At 40.8% G+C, this 15,000-nt stretch overlaps 1 protein-coding gene across 2 annotated transcripts in view; it reads right to left on the reverse strand.

Annotated features, from left to right (window-relative positions):
* LOC125284791 (retinoic acid receptor alpha-A-like) overlaps positions 1 to 15,000 on the reverse strand; it is a 197,434-nt gene that overhangs the window by 78,149 nt on the left and 104,285 nt on the right. The window lies entirely within an intron of this gene.

The following is a 15,000-nucleotide window of genomic DNA, read 5'->3' on the forward strand; positions in this document are numbered from 1 at the left end:
ACAGACACACACTTACACAAACACACACACACACACACACACAGACACAGACACAGACATACACAGACATACATACACACACACACACACACACAAAGAGAGGAAAGACAGGAACAAAGGCAGAGTATATTAAAGTGTTTGTTGTTTGCACCGGCTACTTTGTGTGACCTGTGTGTGTGTGTGTGTGTGTGCGTATACGTGTCTGCGTGTGTGTGTGTGTGTGTATACACATGAACACACAAACACACACACACAATTTCCAATCAGCTGTCAGGTCATAAGTGACTGTATATGTGTATTCCCAAATCTAAATAGACAGACTGACGTATGAAGGAGAATGTAGAGGATGCAATCACACACAGCCCTCACATCACACACACACACTCACACACACAGACTGGCCTAGCCTGTGAAAAACACGTTAAGTTCAGGAGCTCCATCAGGGCCTGATGGTGGACAGTTGTACACACATACTCTAGCACGCACACACACAAACTCAAACAAACACACACACTCACACTAAAACACACACACACACAGGAGCTTGATGAGGGAAAGTGGCAGCAGCTTGTTTGTGTCCACTGCTCAGGTTAATGTTGATGAGTGTTCCAACGGCGATGAGTGCCCCCATGCCATCTCCTCAGCGTCTCCAAGGACACTGGACCAGAGCCCATTGTGTGTGTGTCTATGTGTTTGTGTGTGTGTGTGGAGAGTTCTGTGTGTGTGTGTGTGTGTGTGTGGAGAGCTCTGTTATTGGGCTATTTGGAGCCTGAGGAGTACTCTTCACCAAGCTGCAGGCTGTGTGTGTGTGTGTGTGGAGAGCTCTCTGTGTGTGTCTGTGTGTGTGTGGAGAGTTCTGTGTGTGTGTGTGTGTCTATGTGTTTGTGTGTGTGTGTGTGTGTGGAGAGCTGTGTGTGTGTGTGGAGAGCTCTGTGTGTGTGTGTGTGTGTGTGTGGAGAGCTCTGTTATTGGGCTATTTGGAGCCTGAGGAGTACTCTTCACCAGGCTGCAGCTCTCTGCTCAAGGAGAGCTCCCTCTTCTAAAGGACCTTGTGTGGTGTGTGTGTGTGTCTATGTGTTTGTGTGTTTATGTGTGTGTGGAGAGTTCTGTGTGTGTGTGTGTGTTTGTGTGTGTGTGGAGAGCTATTTAGGTGGTTATTTATCGAAGGACTTACATGTCACGTTTTATATTTTACCATGGGGTTACTGAATAGGTAATGCTACGGTTAACTTAGCATGCCCACCATTACACTGGAGATGTTAACTCATTGAATGCCAAGCTGTTTTCGGAAGCTTTGCCAGCAATCTAGACCATTGTTGATGATTTTTGTACAGCCACAGCATATTCTGTGTTATAGCTATGAACACATACAATGGCTCGTTTAAAAGGTGAGACTTTAAGCTCTCAGTGGGTGCAAACTGTGTATTTCTACACGCCTCTGTTCCTGAGAAATCCCAAGCTAAACAGTGGCTAGTTTTCATCAAAATCGCTTTTTTTTTTTCTAGAAATGGAGATATAACGTCTTTCATGAAATATTAAGTGTTGCCTGTAAACTTTCCTGGAAGAGATCAGCGAGACCTGGCGAGACTGCCACCTAGTGATAGACCCACGAAAATGGCCTGGTTTTGAGATGACGTGCATGCATCACTGATTCGACCCAAAGCGGCAACCGAGTTATGATAAAATGTCCAGATAAAATGTCTAGATTGTGCGTTTTCATGAGTTTTCGATCGTCATATACGGTGTGTTAGAGTGTCTAGTTCCGTAATTTAAAAAAATAAGCAAAAAACGTCATATTACGTTTTTGGCACTCAACGCATGGGAAGGAAAAACGTAATATTACGTTTTTGGCACTCAATGAGTTAAAAAACGTTTAAACTTTTTTTTATTCTCCCGCGACGATAGGCTAGGCTTGGCTACAGGTAAATCGCTCATTAGCTCAAATCAGTGACTACCAGAGGAAACGCGGGGTAGAAAAATCAAACAAGTTAATGTTAGACTAGCTGTGTTACAGTTTCTTGTTGCAAAATCAAATTCCACAGGAGCTCCATGCGCTTTTGTAGGCTACACGCAGTCTCAAAAACACTGTTTACAGCTTTTCGAGTCATTGTACGAGGTCATTTATTTTATATAGCGATAATTTAGATACACTTATGGGGTGAGTGCAATTGCGTTTTCTAAAGAATCTCCCGTCTTGATTTTGTACAGAAATTAATATTAAGTGACACATACGTAAAAGGGCGGAAAAAAAGGTCACCTTCCAATATTTAGCAGGCTACGGTCTGGAATTTAATTTAATATTGTTGTAATGGTAGGATAACTACATAGTTTACACAATAATTACACTGTGTTATAAATATTGTATATCAATACATTTATTGACTGTCAATTACCCAAATTGTGGCTCTGTCTATCATTGAACAGCAGCCTATTTAAAGCATTCTAATCCATTGTCAACCACTTCCGGGAACTTTTTGAAGTTTACATGAACCACGTGACCTTAACGAATTTTAAACACCCATTGTCGCAACTCTACCTTTAAATGGCTTCTGGTCGTCATGAGCGTGGTTAAGCAGACAATATATCCCATATTGGAGAGGTCCACTGCAGGCAAGCACAAACACACACACATACACACATGTTCACACATACACATATACACACACACACACACATACACACACACACACATACACACACACACATACATACACACACACATACATACACACACACACACACCAGGGCTTCCGTTGTCCGGTAATTACCGGACATTGGCCGGAAAAAAAATGAAATGTCCGACAAAATTAAATCTCTCCGGTCAAATTGTCCGATTAAAATTGGCTAATAATCCCGTCCCCCTAACGCAATCTGAATTTGAGAAAAAGCCTTAAAATGTAAGCCTATATTAAAGCAATACGTCCTCTGGCTATGTTTTTAAATGTACAGGCTCTACCGTTTGAAAGCTACACGCATAGCCTACAGTGAGTCCCAGTTAAGTTTGGACAGGTTCCTTCAGGAATCACGCACCCCATTTTCTCAGCAGAAATGGCACAAACTGCAGTTGACACAAACAACCACAAGGTGTCACTTAAGAGTTCTGCCACTACTATTTTTGATGCGACTTGACTTACTGCTTCCATGATGCAGTTTCCAAGTCAGTAGAACAATCAGAGAAAGCTGAGCCATTACCAAACATATGTGATAATACAATAGCATGAGTTCATATATCTTATACCCTATTTGTCACGGTTACTTATAGATTTGATAGTGTAACGATAAAAGCATGAGACTTTCAGCGGGGCACGGAACTTAAATTGATCACGGTAGTTTAAGCTTACACTTGACAAAACATTCTAATATGAAAATGTAGATGCAATTGTTGTAAGATGGTGCAGCTCCTTTAAGAAAGCATCGTGAGCAGGGATGGAGAGAGAGAAAGCGAGAGGGGATATGTGTGTTAGAACTTAGATGCGTGTGGAAAAAGTAGACGTGCTGTTGAGACTGGAGTCATATTCAAAATAATGCAAAAAATAAATCCGCAGATAAAACCAATTATCCTCATTCATTGCAACCGCAGCATGCCTGCTTGCCGACGTTCAAACGAAAAAGATATCAAAGCACCTTTTGCGTTTGAATGTAGCACGATTTTTTTTAAACAGCTAGACAAATGATTTAGCTAATTGATTATAGCCTGTACACCAGCAATTGTTGAACATTTACCTGTACAAGACAGTAGCCCAGCCTAACAAGCATGTTGCATGTTGTAGGCCTACTGTAGAAATTTCACTTAAATTGCAACCGCAACATGCCTGCTTGCCGACGTTCAAACGACAACGAAAAAGATATCAAAGCAACAAGAGGGTTGAGTCTGAATGACACGACTCATATTGCTCCTCATAACCATCTATAAAAAAAGTGTTTTTTTATTTTCTTTTTGAGCACATCCGAATCCCAGGATATTACGCACTGGACCTTATAATAGGCTCGAGATATAATTCCAAAGGGGGCAGATAGGGGCCTACTGCACTTAAAACTTAAAAAGATTGAACGAAGCTTCCCGAAATTTGAAATTGCGATCAGTGACTGGCATCGGGTGAACGAAGCTTTTCGAAGTTGAACAGGCTATTCAAAACTATTTGCTAACCTCAATGTCACAGGAGAGACTGGGCTCTCCCTTCTATGAAAAAGACGTTATGCTACCTGCAAACTGGCCTATGATTTCATTGCTGAGTTTGCGGCAAATCAAGATATGGTGAGTCAGTGTCATTTATTTGTCCAATGTTAGCCTACAGACCAGTTTCCATAGTGCACATCTTATCAACAGTTTGAATGTCGTGTGTCTCCATTGTCGACCAATCTTTAAGTAAATGATACAACATGCTTTCTGTCAAATAAATCGGTTCATATTGCACTTGTTTTGTTTCTTCTTTACATGAGCTATATTTCATATTTTACAATGTATGCACTAGACTTGATACCCATTGCTCACACATGATTTGCCGTGAGATATTACACATCCCGATACTACAGTCTCTGAGCTTTCATTTGACACCATGCATGGCCAATTTCGTCGTAAAAATTCACCCTTTTATTACAATGAGCAATTCCATGAGCTGTTTTTCATATTCCACAATGTATGCACTAGACTTGATACCTATTGCCCACACAACATTTGCCGTGAAATATTACACCACATCCCGATACTACCGTCTCACAGCGTTCATATGACACCCAGCATGCCAAATTTCGTCGTGGAAAATGGCCATATTTTATAGATTTACTTTACATGAGCTATATTTCATATTTTACCATTTGTGCACTTGATTTGATGCCTTTTGCCCACACATCATTTGCCGTCTCTGAGCTTTCATTTGACACCATGCATGGCCAATTTCGTCGTGGAAATTCACCCTTTTATTACAATTGAAATTACATGAGCTGTTTTTCATATTCCACAATGTATGCACTAGACTTGATACCTATTGCCCACACAACATTTGCCGTGAAATATTACACCACATCCCGATACTGCAGTCTCTGACCTTTCATATGACACCCTGCATGCCGAATTTCGTCGTGGAAAATGGCCATTTTTCTTACATTTAAATTACATGAACTATATTTCATATTCCACAGTATATGCACTAGATTTGATACCTATGGCCCATACATCATTTGCAGTGAAATATTACACCACATCCCGAAACTACAGTCTCTGTGCTTTCATATGACACCTTGCATGCCAAATTCCATCGTGGAAAATGGCCATTTTTCTTACATTTAAATTACATGAGCTATATTTCATATTCCACAATTTATGCACTAGATTTGATGCTTATTGCCCAAACATCATTTGCCGTGAAATATTACACCACATCCTGATACTACAGTCTCTGAGCTTTCATATGACACCCTGCATGCCAAATTTCGTCGTGGAAAATGGCCATTTTTCTTACATTTAAGTTACATGAGCTATATTTCATATTCCACAATTAATGCACAAGATTTAATACCTATTGCTCACACATCATTTGCCGTGAAATATTACACCACATCCCGAAACTACAGTCTTTAAGCTTTCATATGACCCCCTGCATGCCAAATTTCGTCGTGGAAAATGGCCATATTTTATAGATTTCCTTTACATGAGCTATATTTCATATTTTACCATTTGTGCACTTGATTTGATGCCTATTGCCCACACATCTTTTGCCGTGAAATATTACACCACATTCCGAAACTACAGTCTCTGAGCTTTCATTTGGACATTGATGAGAATAAACTGCAGTCAATAATGTGCATAACAATGTCCATAACACATATCACCACTAAAATTAACTGTGGCTAAGAAAGGTACTGTGTGTGTGTGTGTGTGTGTGTGTGTGAGAGAGAGAGAGAGAGAGAGAGAGAGAGAGACAGCGCTATGGTACGTACACCCACCCACCCCCACCCCCGCAAAAACAAATTTACGCGTGTACAATATTTGTCCGTTTCCCAGTTTTAGGTCCGTGCATTGCAAAAAAAAGTAGCCTACATAGCATAACAATATCCACATGCAATAATACAACAACAACGTCTACGATGACCTATTCATTTGGACAAATTGATACAGCCCTATAGCTAAAGTTACCTTTAGTTTTGTTCTAGCGTACCGTGACGTCTGGCTTTAAACAGCTGTAATCTAACGTTCTGACAAGCACACCAATTGCCTACCTTGTTCTTGCCCATCTGGAATAACTCCTCTAGATTTGCTGCCTCCATCCTTTTTGTTTTCGTTGTTTAAACTTGTGATATCCATAACTAGTGAATTAGCCCAACATTGTGTGCTGATAACCATATATAGATAGCCGAGTAAAAGAAAACAACAAGTAGCCTAGTTGTGCCTGCGTGCGTATTCTACGACGGAGTATTAGGGCCACACATGAAGAGAAAAAATATTTTTGCCATGGCGAGATTAAACTCGACATGTTGACTTTAAAGTCGACATGTCGACATTAAACTCGACATTTCGAGAATAAAGTTGAAATATCATATCTACTTTAATCTCGACGTGTCGACTTTAAAGTCGACATGCTGACATTAAACTCGCAATAGGCCATACTGTTTAAACATAGCCTACACAGTTTAAGCTATGTAGCCCACACTAATACACAATATATTACATGAAAAATGGGCTTCAAATAGGTGTTATTTCAGATAGATTGCAGATATTTAGATAGTTTGCGTCTTGTCTGTTAACTATCATTGCCGTCATCGTGAAGTGCTGTCTCGGGTTTATGGAAATACTATGCCGTTTAGGCTAAATAGCTAGAAAAATATATGTATCCAATGATATAATGTTTCTATACAAAATGTTATTTCACTCTATTTTACGTGGTTAAGGCTACTGCACCAAATAACTGCCCTTCATGTCCCACGGGCGTCACTCTCCATAGGATAACATGGCAAAACTCATTTTTCTAAAACTGCTTTTCCATGTCTCACCTGCAATCCGTAGCCTATAGGAGGCTAGAAACACAGGTATAGCCTAAGCATATATACTATTTTAATCCCGTGAGAGAATATGTGTCCATGCACTTTATTTATGCACTTTGTGTGCATATGTGTGCAAGTAGGCTACTAGCCTACATGGGGTGGTCGTGAGGACAGCTTCATTCGTCCCTCCATAGACATTCAGCAATGGGCTGTTTTGCATCCATTACAAACAAGCAACGTGAAAGTCTAGGATTGGGGAGAGCGCCTAGTATGCCTCTAGTGCATAAGCATGAAGTTGAACATTTAGATGCAACAACTAAATGTTTAGAACAACACTTTAATAATAGGCCTACAATAAATAAATAAACCGCTATGACGTTTAGGCTACTTTTGACCATCGCATTTATCGCCTGTAACTCCGTGATAAGGACCTAACAGCAAAGTATTTGGCTGAGCAACGTAGGTTAATATGTTCTATGTTTTGTCCACATGATATAGGCCTATGTCTAATCATTGTTGCACTCGAACACTCTGAATCATTGTTGCACTTGTTGCATTGTTTCATTCGTCCTCCCTTTCAATCGTCCCGAGCGGTCGTTCTCTCTCCAAACTAACTTTATTCTCAAAATGTTGAGTTTAATGTCGACACGTCGAGATTAAAGTCGACATGATATTTCAACTTTATTCTCGAAATGTTGAGTTTAATGTCGACATGGCCATGCTCAAACAAAATGTGTTCGCGTTAATTTTGATAACGTTCACTAACTTTACGCGATAGAAAATTGTAAATACCCTGATGGCATGCATCTAATGGGATACTGTGCATAGTTGGGAAGGTATGGTGAGCCAATTTGGTGTGATACACATTACACACACACAAGGGAAGTTTTCTCTCGTTGTTGAGGGACTGACCTGCGGGCCGTTCAAAATCATCGCCCGCGGCCGTACATGGCCCGCGGGCCATATGTTTGACACCCCTGTTTTAGAGAGGAGAGACGCCGGCGCAGCTCAGATGTCTTCTTTTTTCTTTATTCTTTAGTACGTTTCGAACGTTTCGATGTGTCAATGTTTTTGACTAACGAACATCGAAACGTTAGTCAAAGTTTAATAATGTTCTGCACCTTTTCCTAAGAATAAAGAAAATTAAGCTTGGCTTTGGCTAAATATTTCTAAAATCATTTGAGTTTCACTAGTCACATGTTTTAACAAGCAACACTTGTTATTGAACTGATAACAGACGTGTGTCGAAAATTGACTTTATTTTCCATAGCCTACGGAGAAATAACATATGCAGAGTCTAACCAAGGTCAATCTTGCCAAAAAAGCCCTCAAACCTGAAAACACATGAGGCAAAAGTGCAAAACATCACAAAACTAACTAAACTAACACACGCATATTTTTGTATTGCAATCATTGTAGCCTACAGTTGTAACAGCGCGTAACAGTCGTTTTATGCGCTCATTATAAAGAACGTTTAACGTGTCCTAAAAACAGCTATCAACTAATCACCAAACATCTTATAAACAAGTATTGCCAGGAGCAACACCTTGCAAAAAATGATACCAATAGGCCTAGGCCTTTATATGGCTCTGCTCCTGCCTAGAACTCAGAACTGCCTGACAGTTGCAGACCTGTTCTGGAAATACGTGCATTAACCCACTCGACCGTCAGACAACGCTATCTGCTTCGTGTAGGCCTATTGGGTAGGACTGTAGCCTACACTGGTTGCTGTGGCACAGTCTTGAGTGACCGAATTCGTTTTCCTTTGTCATATGAATGCTGTCATTTTGTTAACATTACTGTTAAGGAGATGCTGTAGGCAAAGTCTATATTTCAACCTCGTTAGTATAGTAAAAAAAATCAGAACTATTCACAAGGTTTCTGGGCAGCATATTTATGTTCTGTTAGCAAGCTAACTTCTCATGACTACCGACAAAGTAGCCTACTGCCAGCTGACGAAGCTCTCATTTTAAAACATTACTGAGAGAACTCTGGATTTCCAGGGTAACACACACACACACACACACACACAGGAAAAAAACATATATAAGTCGCACTGGACTATAAGTCACATTTATTTAGAAAAGTATTTCACAAAAGCCAAAACCAAAAACAGAGACTATGTAACTGGATTATTGAGGCCAAAAAGATTAATGTTAATGAAGACGAAGGAGTGAAGGCAGCCAAGAGGAGGGCAGGAAGGTAATTGCAAAGCAAAAGATTCACTGAAAGAAAATGCCATGTGGTACACTAAAATGTGGAGAATATGATGCAATCAAGCATTTTGGGCGATGTGGAGTCACAAGCTGGCAGCAGATTAAATGCTCACGAGAGAGAAAAAGATGCAGTTTTAGATATGACTGAAGCAAGCCAGGCGATAGGCCTATAGGCCCGACGGTAATTGTAAAGCAATTTACAAAAGATTCACTGAACAAAAATGCTGATGTGATGCATGAAAATGTAGCTAAAAATGTGGAGAATGCAATGCAATCAAGCATTTTGGGCGATGTGGAGTCACAAGCTGGCAGCAGATTAACTCATTGAGTGGCAAAAACGTAATATTAAGTTTTTAGCTTTTTTTTTAAATTGCAATGAAATATATGACGATCGTGAAACTCATGAAAACGCACAATCTGGACATTTTATCTGGACATTTTATCATAACTCGGTTGCCGCTTTGGGTCGAATCAGTGACGCATGCACATCAGGTCAAAACCAGGCCATTTTCATGGGTCTATCACTAGGTGGCAGTCTCGCCAGGTCTCGCTGATCACTTCCCGGAAAGTTTACACAAGTAAGTAACAGGCAACTTCATATTTCATGAAAGACGTTATATCTCCATTTCTAGAAAAAAAAACAGCGATTTTGATGAAAAATACAGTGGGCAGTGCTTCGACTTGGCCAGCTTCCCTCGCGGTCTGCGCGCGGGATCACGTGGCATCACGCGACTTTAATTTGTTTTTTTCCAGTGACGCTGCAACAACCGGCAGAGGTCTCAAGTGAGCAGGGTGTCTCGTAAAAAGAAATGGAGCTGGAAAACCCTACACAGACTTCACTACAGACTTTAGCATACTGGTTTAGAAATAATGTAATAGCCAGAAATATGCCTGCCCTGCCCTAATAAAGAACTATTTGGTTAACGGCGAGTGAATCCCTTTTGCAGCTGTAGAAGAAACTCAGGACAAATTAAACATTCTGGTTTTCTCCGAGTGCAACGATGATAGACAGACATCATTTGGACAAAATATAGAGCATATTAACCTCCATTGCTCAGCCAAATGCCTTCCTGTTACGTCCTGTTCTCATGGAGTTACAGGTGATAAACTATTTTTGATGGTCACAAGTTTACTTCATTAGCGTTTTTTTTTTTATTATTAAAGAGTGATTTTCATTTAAAGGCTTGACTTCGTGCTTATTCAGTAGAGCATTTAGTGCTCTCCCCAATCCCAGACGTTCACATTGCATGTTTGTTTGTAATGGATGCAACCGCGAGATACGCTTGTCACAGGCGCCGATACCGTGGGTGCTCGATGTTGTCAGTGGGTGCCCGAGAGATGGAGCACCCTTCATTCAACCCTTGAAGACATCATGGTCTGGTGCGCTATGTAGATCGTTTCTCGTACCATTTAATTTCTCAGAATTTAGGTCTACTAGGCCTACAATAACGTCATCACCAAATACATCTTTTATTTTTAGTTGATCAACCACAAAGAGTAGCATAGGCCTACTGTGCACAGTGCACTGACGACTGTAGCAGCCCAAGGTAACCAGTTGTTGTAGATGAGAGGCAACCCCTTGTTTCAGATAGCCTGGACAACATGTTACCTGGGTGTTGCCTACGTTATTAATTAATGGTAGCCTACAATAGTAAATTGATTTGCGTAACATATTAGTTGGCTCAAAGAGTAGGGAATCAGGATGGAGAGAGTCACGCGTGTGTTGCTTTTGTGGGATCGAATCCAATTTAATGCTGGTTTTCAAACCATATATTTTTTTACATGTCTTTTGTCCGAGTGGCTGTAATGTAGCCGAGCACTCATGGCGTATGAAAAGCGACTTCAAACCGGCTAAAACAACTTGTTTGTGAAGGTCTGACAACTGCTGCAGCGCATACACGTGCAAGGAAACCAGTAGGTGGAGAAACCAGAAGGCACACAACACCGGAACGATTTTAAGGCTATTTCGCATAGGCTACTCAATGGTGCTATTTCACACGCATTATAGCGACCCCCACTCACCGGGGTTAGGTGGAAGGTGTTAATAGACGATTGGCGTAGCCTACAGTGGACTAGGGCTGTCAAAATTGCTCAAAAATGACGTTCGAATATCCCCTCTAAAATAAACACATGTATTTGAATATATTGGAATATCTAGGCTGTATTATTTGCGCATTATGTCAGTGACGCGCATCATGTCATGTTTTTAACTTGTTGTATGGTTATTGCTTGACAGGGGGGATCCCAAGCAGCTTTCAGCCATAAGGCATTTCCTAAATAACCCGACACTGATATTCAAAATGTTGAAACTATTTCGGCATAGCCTATAAGCAGTTTAATTAAATGTAATGTTAGTTGTAAACAAACGGGCTACTTGGTGAGGCTTGGCCTCACAGATGCGCTTGTGCCTTAAATGGCAATACAAATCTTCATGATAGGCCTATTAACTGACCGCCCGATTCATGTTGGCTGGGGGGCAGGGGGGGCCATCAGACATTTGTTCCCAAGGGTCTATGAATTGTTAATCCGGCCCTGCCCCCAACGAACGCAACTTTCCACCTCTGAGACAGTTTAAAAGAAGTCTAGAGGACTCCTAACTCACTAAGACCTACTTACTGTAGGCTGCGCAAACCACAGGCCTTTTTTTGGGCAAGCCTGCATTCGAGGCAGGCCTTCTGTTGAAGAATTTTATATAAATCCTGCGCTAACAGTAATCCTCCTACCCCCCTGTGCTGTGGATAGTGTGGCATGCTCACGCTTTATGTCTCCTTCTTGCAAACTAGGCCTATAGCCCAACCATTTACGTCTTCAAAAAATAACAACTTGCCAGATATGCCTTCATATCTTTGGGCTTCATTCAGCATTTTGTTCTTCCACTGGAAATGACTCTTCTACATTTGCTGCCTGCTGCATCCTTTCTGTTTGTATTGTTTAGAAAATATTTGACGTCTTGAGTTAATGCATTAAACATTGTTTGCTGGTAACCAGCCACAAATAGCCTACAGATTCTTGCGTGCGTACATTCTCTATTCTCTCCAAAATGTGCCCGTCAATAAGTAGGGCAAATTACGAAACCAAAACGTGGGTCATAGTTTTCTAAGCCTCTGCTGTGAGGCCAAACCCATGAACAAAGACGCATTGATATCTGCAATAGTTTTTTTTTTTTTTCGAAACAAGCTCACAGCCGAACGAGTCATAGCACTGAAGGGTGAGGCATGTGATCTCCCCACGGGCCAATGGATGTACAAGTTTTCTCCTGTGCCTACGATATTTAATCTAGTGTTTTGTCAAGTTGCAAAATGCTATTCGTTTTAACGAATTTTTATGATGGTATGTAGTACTTTTTGTATAGGGTACTATCTTAATTGCTTTATACTCAATCTTCACCAATGGCTATTGCACCTGTCTATTGAAAGTGAGAATGTGGCATGTGATCTACTGTGTAGGTCATAAAATAAAATAAACAGATTGCTAATGGCCTACACGCTGGTCTGGGGTCCGTTTCCCATACAACTACGGAGGTTAGCTTTTTACTAATAGGATGCATCGTTCAACTAACCAACATGTAAGTTACGACTGTTTCCCAAAACTGTCGTACTTACATAGTACTGTAAGTTTGGACCATGATAGTTTCCAAACTTCAGTAGTCTGTTGGTTAATGACGTTTAGTAGCACGTGAACGGGCACCTGCACATACTTCTGTGGCACATTGCGTTAAGGCCGGCAGATGACAGCCGCCGTTGCACAGCAGTTACCAGTCCCCTGTCCAAGAGTTCGAATCTGGGTTGAGATTTTGACAACAATATTGACATCGTTGTTTACCTAAGTTTATATTTTGTGCAGATCATATTATCAAAATCAGAATCTGCCTTCTTGGCTTGGACCCCCATGAAAATCAAAGGCTACATATTCTCAGCTGACTCGTCAAAAAGTGCGCACCACCTTATTATTATCTGCAGGTGTTTGACTTTTACTTACGTGCACATGGCTGCAAATTGATTTAATTTCAAGGATACAAGGAAGTTTATTGTCACATGCATATAGTTACCAAAGAAGTAAGGAAGTAAGAAATGCAGTGAAATTATGTTTATGTATTTTCTGCCTTGGGCATTTTAAAATATGGATGTATGGTGGTTAGAAGTGTAAATATCAATTATAAATATATTTATAATTATTAATTTGCAAACAAATAACTGGCGTCAGTGACGTCTTTGACATGAAGATCCCTGGAACTATGCTTCTACTAGCATTCTACCACAGGTCGAGAGGTGTAGTTGTAACTACACAACTTTACGATAGTGGTTGCGAACGTTCGTTGCTACTATGGTTTTGGGAAACACTAACGTAGTGTAACGATGCATTGGACTATGTAAGTTCCAAATATGAATGTAATTCTGCGGCATAAAGCAGATGTATTTGTTTATTGTACAGAAAAATAAAAATGACACGTCAAGCAGTCAATTGACTACATTGCAGTCAAGAAGTAGGGCAAATTAATTCTGAAAACCAAAACGTGGGTCATAGTTGTCTAAGCCTCTATAGCGTAGCCTGTTAAAAAAGCGTTGCAGAAGCCTACCCAAGGCTACAGATTAATTCTGAACAGTTATTTCTCTACTGGCTCAATTATCACACCACTGTTTTGATTTATGAAGGCGCGTTAACCCAACACTGACAATAATGTAGACAGCAAATTTCGATTTCGTTACCACTGTGTAGTCAAGCCTTAAGCCATACCCAAGTAGCCTAAATCGAGCTTTTTCAGAAGAGGCGGCAGGCAGAGCGATGTACAGTGGCAGAGCGACGCACAGTGGCTGAAAGTGGTACTAAAGCTTCACGCAGCTTCACGCCTCGTAATGCACGACTGAAGTGGCCATTTGAAAGCGATGCCCACTGTAGCCACTGTTTAGCTTGGGATTTCTCAGGAACAGAGGCGTGTAGAAATACACGGTTTGCACCCACCGAGAGCTTGAAGTCTCATCTTTTAATCGAGCTATTGTATGTGTTCATAGCTATGACACAGAATATGCTGTGGCTGTACAAAAATCATCAACAATGGTCTAGATTGCTGGCACTCTAGGACAAAGCTCCCGAAAACAGCTTGGCATTCAATGAGTTAAATACTCATGATAGAGAAAAAGACAGTTTTAAAAGGATGTGACCGAAGCTGAGGCAAGCCAGGCAATAGGCCTATAGGCCCGACGGTAATTGTAAAGCAATTTACAAAAGATTCACTGAACAAAAATGCTGATGGTGGTACATGGAAATTTAGCTAAAAATGTGGATGTGGAGATAGAAACTGGCAGCAGATTAAATGCTCGAGAGAGAAAAAGATGCGTTTTAAAAGGACGTGCAGACCGAAGCTGCAGCAAGCAGGTGATATTTAGAAATTTATTTCACAAAATCCAAGACTAAGAACAGACAGACTATGTAACTGGACACATTGAGGCCAAAAATATTGAGAATTCTACAGGGAATGTTGAAGACGAAGGAGTGAATAGTGGCAAGAGGCAAGCCGAAGGCTGCTGACAAGGGCCCGACGCTATTGTAAAGCAATTTACAAAAGATTCATTGAACAAAAATGCTGATGTGGTACATGACAATTTAGCTAAAAATGTGGGGAATGCAATGCAATCAAGCATTTTGGACATTTTGCATATTTTGGCACAAGCAACAGAACAAATGCTCGCTGGCCACCTCAGAAGGAGCGAGAGAAAAAAAGATGCGCATTTAACCAGGGCCTAAATTTCAGCGCGGGATTGCGGGTAAATTATTACTGAGTATTGAGCATACTAATAAAAGTCCCGCA

Source organism: Alosa alosa, chromosome 20 (assembly GCF_017589495.1).
Source record: "Alosa alosa isolate M-15738 ecotype Scorff River chromosome 20, AALO_Geno_1.1, whole genome shotgun sequence".
Classification (NCBI taxonomy): Eukaryota; Metazoa; Chordata; class Actinopteri; order Clupeiformes; family Clupeidae; genus Alosa; species Alosa alosa.